Genomic DNA, 6,552 nt, shown 5'->3' on the forward strand with positions numbered 1-6,552 from the left:
CCTTATAGAGGTTTATAAAATCATGAAGGGCATGGATAGGATAAATAGACAAAATCTTTTCCCTGGGTTGGGGGAGTCCAGAACTAGAGTCCATAGGTTTAGGGTGAAAGGGGAAAGATATAAAAGTGACCCAAGAGGCAACGTTTTCACTCGAGAGTGGTACATGTATGGAATGAGCTGCCTGAGGAAGTGGTGGAGGCTGGTACAATTATAACTTTTAAAAGGCATCTGGATGGGTATATGAATAGGAAGGGTTTGGAGGGATATGGGCCAGGTGCTGGCAGGTGGTACTAGATTGGGTTGGGATATCTGGTCGGCATAGATGGGTTGGACCAAAGGTCTGTTTCCATGCTGCACATCTCTATGACTCTATGAGTATAGAGATTGTTGGACAATATGACAGAGTGCTTCAAATTCTTAAAGGATGGGATGGGTTAGTGGCAAGTGTACGGTTTCCAATAGTAAGAGGTTAAGGTACAAGAGATGGCACGGTGGCTCGGTTCCTCACTGCACCAGGGACCTGGGTTTGATTCCAGCCTTGGGCGACTGTCTGTGTGGAGTGTGCACATTCTCCCTGTTCTGTATGGGTTTCCTCCAGGTGCTCCAGTTTCCTTCCACAATCCAAAGATGTGCAGGTTAGGTGAATTGGCCATACTAAATTGCCCGTAGTCAATATTGGGAAGGGGTAATGGATCTGGGTGGGTTACTTTTTGGCGGGTCGATGTTGACTTATTGCGCTAAAGGGCCTGTTTCCACACTGTAGGGATTCTTTAAAACAAAAGTTCAGTACAGTGTATTTTGACAAATATCATCAGTGACACCCACACCCCAGATATTTTTAATCAACCTGCCAGGGAGGTATTTCATGCCCCTGGAGCACGTTGGGCTTGAAGCAAGGCCTCCTGGAGACAGGGACTCCAATATTGTATCAGAACCACCCCTAAACACACCCATGCGCCAAAGAACAAAAAAGAATTAGTTGCTTATTGACTAAGCAACTGTTTACTAGATGGGAGAATGAGTATCATTAAACCCCACTTAAATGTGATTAACATCAATTAAATGAGAAGTACACTGTGGTTTCAGCTTGGAGGAAAGATTTAATCTTAGTGACACAGAGTTATAGAGTCATAGATATGGCACAGCATGCAAACAGACCCATCTGTGCTGACCAGATATCCTAAATTAATCTAGTCCCATTTGCCAGCACTTGGCCTATGTCCCCTAAACTCTTCCTATTCATATACCCATCCAGATGCCTTTTAAGTGTTGTAATTGCACCAGCCTCCAGCAGTTCCTCTGGCAGCTCATTCTATATGCACACCACCCTGTGCATAAAAAAGTTGTTCCTTGGGTCCCTTTTAAATTTTTTCCCTCTCACCCTAAACCTATGCCCTCTAGTTCTGTACTCCCCTCACTCCAGGGAAAAGACCTTGTCTATTTGTTCTATCCACGCTCCTCAGGATTTTATAAACCTCTGTTAGGTTGCTCCTCAGCTTCTGACGCCCAAGGGAAAATAGCTCCAACCTATTCAGCCTCTCCCTGTTGCTCAAATATGTAGGGAGACCCCTCCAATTCTCAAATATGGGAAGCACAACTTTAAAACAGCTCTCAAAAGTTACTACTAACACATTACTTCCTTTCTCGTAGAAGGTAACATTTGCATTACACAGGTACGAGGGAATGACCATCTTCAATAAGAGAATATCTAATCATCACCCCTTGATATTCAATGGCCTTATCATTACTGAATGCCCCACTGTCAAAATCCTGGGGGTTAGCTTTGACCAGAAACTGAACTAGTCTCACCATATAAATACAGAGGCTACAAGATCAAGTCAGAAACTATGAATTGTGCAGTAGCTCACTTCCTGCGTCCTGAAAGTCAGTTCATTAGCAACAAGGCGCAAATAAGGAGTGTGATGGAATACTTTCCACTTGCCCAGATGACTGCAGTTCCAACAATAATCAAGAAGCTTCAACATCATCAGGGACAAACATTCTACTTGATATGCATCCCATCCACCACCACAATCAACATTCACTTCCTTCACCACTGAAGCATACTGGTAGCAGTATGTACCATCTACAAGTTCCACTGCAGTAACTCAATAAAGTACTTCTGAAAACACATACCAAACCTTGAAGAACAAAGAAGGCAGGCGGAAGAACACTGCAACCTGCAAGTTCCTCCAAAGCACACACCAGCCTGTTGAATTATATTCCTTCAGTGTTGCTGGGTCAAAATCTTGGAATTTCCTTTCTAACTACACTGTGGGTGCCCCTACATCCAAAGACTGCAGCATGAAGTGCAGGATGTCAACTCACCATCACTTTCACCATGACAAGTATGGATTGGCAGAAAATGCCTACAACTCATGAATGAATGAATGAAACTAAATATGGCACCCAATTAAAAGGTCCATCATGTCTTACTGCAATTATATAGGGCCTTGGTGAGAAGTCATCTGGTGTATTGTATGCAGTTTTGGTCTCCTTATTTGAGAAAGGAGTCTCTTGCTAAAAAGTAGCAAAGGTTTGCCATCTTGGAACGATGGGACTGATCCATGAGGAGAGTTTGAATCAGTTGGGATTATATTGACTGGAGTTCAGAAGAATGAACGGGAATCCCACAGTAACCTATCAAATTCAAATAGGACTCGACAGGTTAGATGACAGAAGGAAGTTCCCAATGTAAAAAGAGTCCACAACCAGGGGTCACAGTCTAAAGATACAGGGTAAAACTGTGGGACTGAAATGGGGAGAAATTCATTTACCCAGAGAGTCGTGAGCATGTGGAATTCATTATCACAGAAGTAGTCCAGGTCAAAACATTATATGATTTCAAGAAGGAGTTGGATATAACACTTGGGGTTAAAGGGATCAAAGGAAATGGGGGGGAAAACAGGAAAAAGCTATTGAGATGTAAAATCAGCCATGATCATAAAGATTGGCTGAGCAGGCTTGAGTATGTTGGTAGAATGGCCTACTCTTGCTCCTATTTATTATGCTTCCATGTTTCTTTGCATCAGAACACCCCTGGAAAGGGATGTTCTGCAGATGATGGGCAGAGATGAGTCATGGCCATAGCAAGTGGCAACACTGGTGGACAGAGGTCCTGGCTGGTTTCTTCATACCTTTTCTCTTTTCCTTTTTTCCCATTTTTCTTCTTTGCATTCAAGTCAATTTTCCTTTTCAAGTGGCAGTTCAAATCTCTTTTGAATGGCTTCATTCAATCTGCCTCTACCACAGTTTCAGGGAATGTATTCCAGAGATTAACCACTCACTGCCTGATTTTTTTCCCTCCTGTTATTTTTGCTTCTTTTATGAATTATTTGAATCTGCGCCCTCTAATTTTTCATCCTTGCACATGTGGGAAATTTTTCCACATCTATGCTATTTAGACCCTTCATAATGTTGAATACTTCAATCAATTGGTATTATTATCTGACCATAGCAAACACCAGTGCAGTGACTGGCACCATTTATTTTTTTAAAGGGTAAGTTATTGAGGGATCACTGACTCAATCTATGTTATAGCAATGGTGGCTTCCCTGCAGTTAACAAATTTGTTCCTCACCCATGATATAGTAGCGATGCTGAACAAGAATTATAGGAAGTTCTTAGGATACTTAAGAAAGATTTAGTAGATTGAACTGTTCAAATGGAGAGTTCCTTTATATACCATCAAAGGTAACCAAGCTAAATCTCCTTGCTACTAAATTACACAATACGAAGCAAAACAAGATGATGAGCATGCCAATCGTGTTTTCACAGGAGAAAGAAACGTAGGATGTGGAGATTAATATGACAAGCAGTTCAACAATGACATTGATACATTATCCCATTTATAACATTGTCATTAAGTAATCCCTTGAATTGGTGGGTGGCGAATGAGTATGTTGGTGAATGAGACTGATCCAAGTAATCATCCATATCCCCTCCACCTCATGAATCCATTTACAAAGCAGAATGTGAGAAGGCGAAACCCCAGACTGAAAGGCAACCTGCTTTTGACCCTGATTTTCACATGAATTCTGCGGACACTACCTCAAATACACCCCATCTCAGCACAACCAACTTCTTAGCTGAACTCAAATCCTCACCATTTTTCCCACTGATCAGGACTTGGGGGCTCATCTTTTATCTCTCTTGCTGTATTTCTTAACTGAAAAGAGAAAAGCAGTTTTTATTAGCCTCTACTAATGGCAATTTTAATGGTTATTTTTATTATTTATTAATCTAAATGATTTATTTATTCCTTTATTCCTATTTTTTAAAACAAAAATTATGACTATTGTTGTCACAAACCTGATCTTTCAAACATTTGCTCACTGGCCCACTTGAGTGAGGGAAAAATTGAAAAATTCTTTACTCCATTTCCATTGGCTCTGGCAGAAAGGTTGGACAAGCTGGCATTAGAATGTGCTGATCATCACCACCTGAGAAGCTCTAATAAACGCTCTTGAACTGCAGTTGTATCTCTACATATAGAAACCCAAAGAGGTCTCTATCCCTTGACCTGTTGAAAAGGAGCACCTGTGCATGCAGTTGCTACTTGTTCATTCTGTGTTGAGTTCATTGTGTTCAAATTTGTTACTCTTTTCCTGGTCGATCAGAGTTGCTGAGCTGGAGACTGAGCTTTGGGACACTGCGATCCATCAGGGAGAGGGTGGGTTAAGTTGCATTTCAGCTAAAAGTCACATCCTTTAGATTAACTATTTCAAATTTGGTTGGTGGTCACAGACAGAACGGTGTGATTATGAACTAGGCAGGTAGAAGGATCCAGAAGGTAGCAGTGAAGGAGCCTCAGATCTTGAGTTTGTCCAACAGGTTTGAGATTCTTGCTTCCTATGTGGATTACAACAAGCACTGTAAGGAGGATAAGCAAACTGGTACATGAAGCCATTCAAATGAGGGGGGAAAAGTTAATTTAGTCATAATCAGGAATAGTATAGTTAGAGGCATAGACCACTATTCTCTGTGGCCAGGATCGACAGTCGCAAAGGCTATGCTGCCTCCTGGTGCCAAGGGTCAACATATATGGTCTGGGCTGCAGAGGAACTTGGAGTGGAAGGGAAAAGATCCAGTTGGGTACCAAAGATATAGGCAGAATGAGGAAAGCGACTCCGCTGAGGGAATCGGAACAGCTAAGGACTAAATTAAAAAACAGAACCAAAAGTCATAATCTTCAGATTACTATCTGAGCCATGAGTTAATTGGCGCAGGGTCAATAAAAGTAAATCAGTAATCACATGATTCAAAGATTGGTGTGGGAGAAATGAGTTTGAAATCATGGGACATTGGCAGCAATATTTTGGAAAGAGGGAGCTGTTCCAATGGGAAAAATTTCACCTAAATCATGCTGAGACCAGAACCTTGGTGAATCGTCTATTTACAGGGCTACAGATATGGCTTTAAATTAAATAATGGGGTAGGTTCAGTTGCATGGAAAATTAGAACTTCATAATTAAAAAGGTAGAATTGCAGCTTCATGATGGTGTTGATTGTGACCAGAAAATAGAAGGAAGAGACTGAACATTTGAATGTCATATTATACCAAGGAACCATAAAAATGGAAATCTGATAATAGAATGAACAGAAAAGCTTTATATCTTGATGCACAAAACATTCAGAATATTGAATATGAACTGATGGTGCAAATTGAGATTAAATAAATACTATCTCATAGCAATTATGGAGGTATGGTTTTAAGTAGATCAAAACTGGGAACTTAACATTCAGGGATATCTGATCTTTCAGAAGTTGGGAAGAAAGGAAAAGGTGTTGGGGTAGCATAAGCATGTTAGTAAGAGATGAAATGAGGACAGTTGTGAGGGATTATCCAGGCTTGGATGAAGTAGAGTCCATTTGGATGGAAGTAAATAACTGCAAGGGCAAGAAGACACAGATAGCATTAGTGTACAGACCCTCAAACAGTAGTCACTCTGGAGGAAAGGTTATAAATAAACAAATAATGGGAGCATGTTAAAAAAAAAGGCAATACTTATGGGTGACTTTAATCTTCATGTTGATTGGGTCAATCAAATTGGAAACAATAGCCATGGAAGGTTGAGTGCATTAAGAATAATTTCCTCGAGCAATAAGTCATGGAACCAACCAGGGAACAAGCTACCTTGGACCTGATAATGGGTATGGAGGCAGGTTTGATAAATGACCTCAGAGTAAAAAATTCCCCATAAAGTAGTGATCATATCATGATAGAGTTTAATACTTAGTTTGAGAATGATCTTCGGCCTTAATATATATTTTCCAATTGTTCCCTAATATCCCTTGATTCCCTGAGAGGCCAAGAATCTGTCTAACTCAACTTTAAAAATATTCAATGATGGAGCATCCGCAAAAAGTCTTGTCTTCACACTGAGAATGCCACCAGTTACGTTGTGTAGCACAATCACTGTGCTAAATGGGATAACTTTACAGCAGATCTAGCAACTTAAGACTGGGTACAAGGTACAAGCCCTTCTTCAGGAATGAAGAGGGTGTGCCAAGCAGGCTAAAAGATAGGGAGGAGGGACTGGGGGAGGGGTG

The sequence above is a fragment of the Chiloscyllium plagiosum genome, chromosome 4, assembly GCF_004010195.1.
Source record: "Chiloscyllium plagiosum isolate BGI_BamShark_2017 chromosome 4, ASM401019v2, whole genome shotgun sequence".
In the NCBI taxonomy this organism is placed as follows: domain Eukaryota; kingdom Metazoa; phylum Chordata; class Chondrichthyes; order Orectolobiformes; family Hemiscylliidae; genus Chiloscyllium; species Chiloscyllium plagiosum.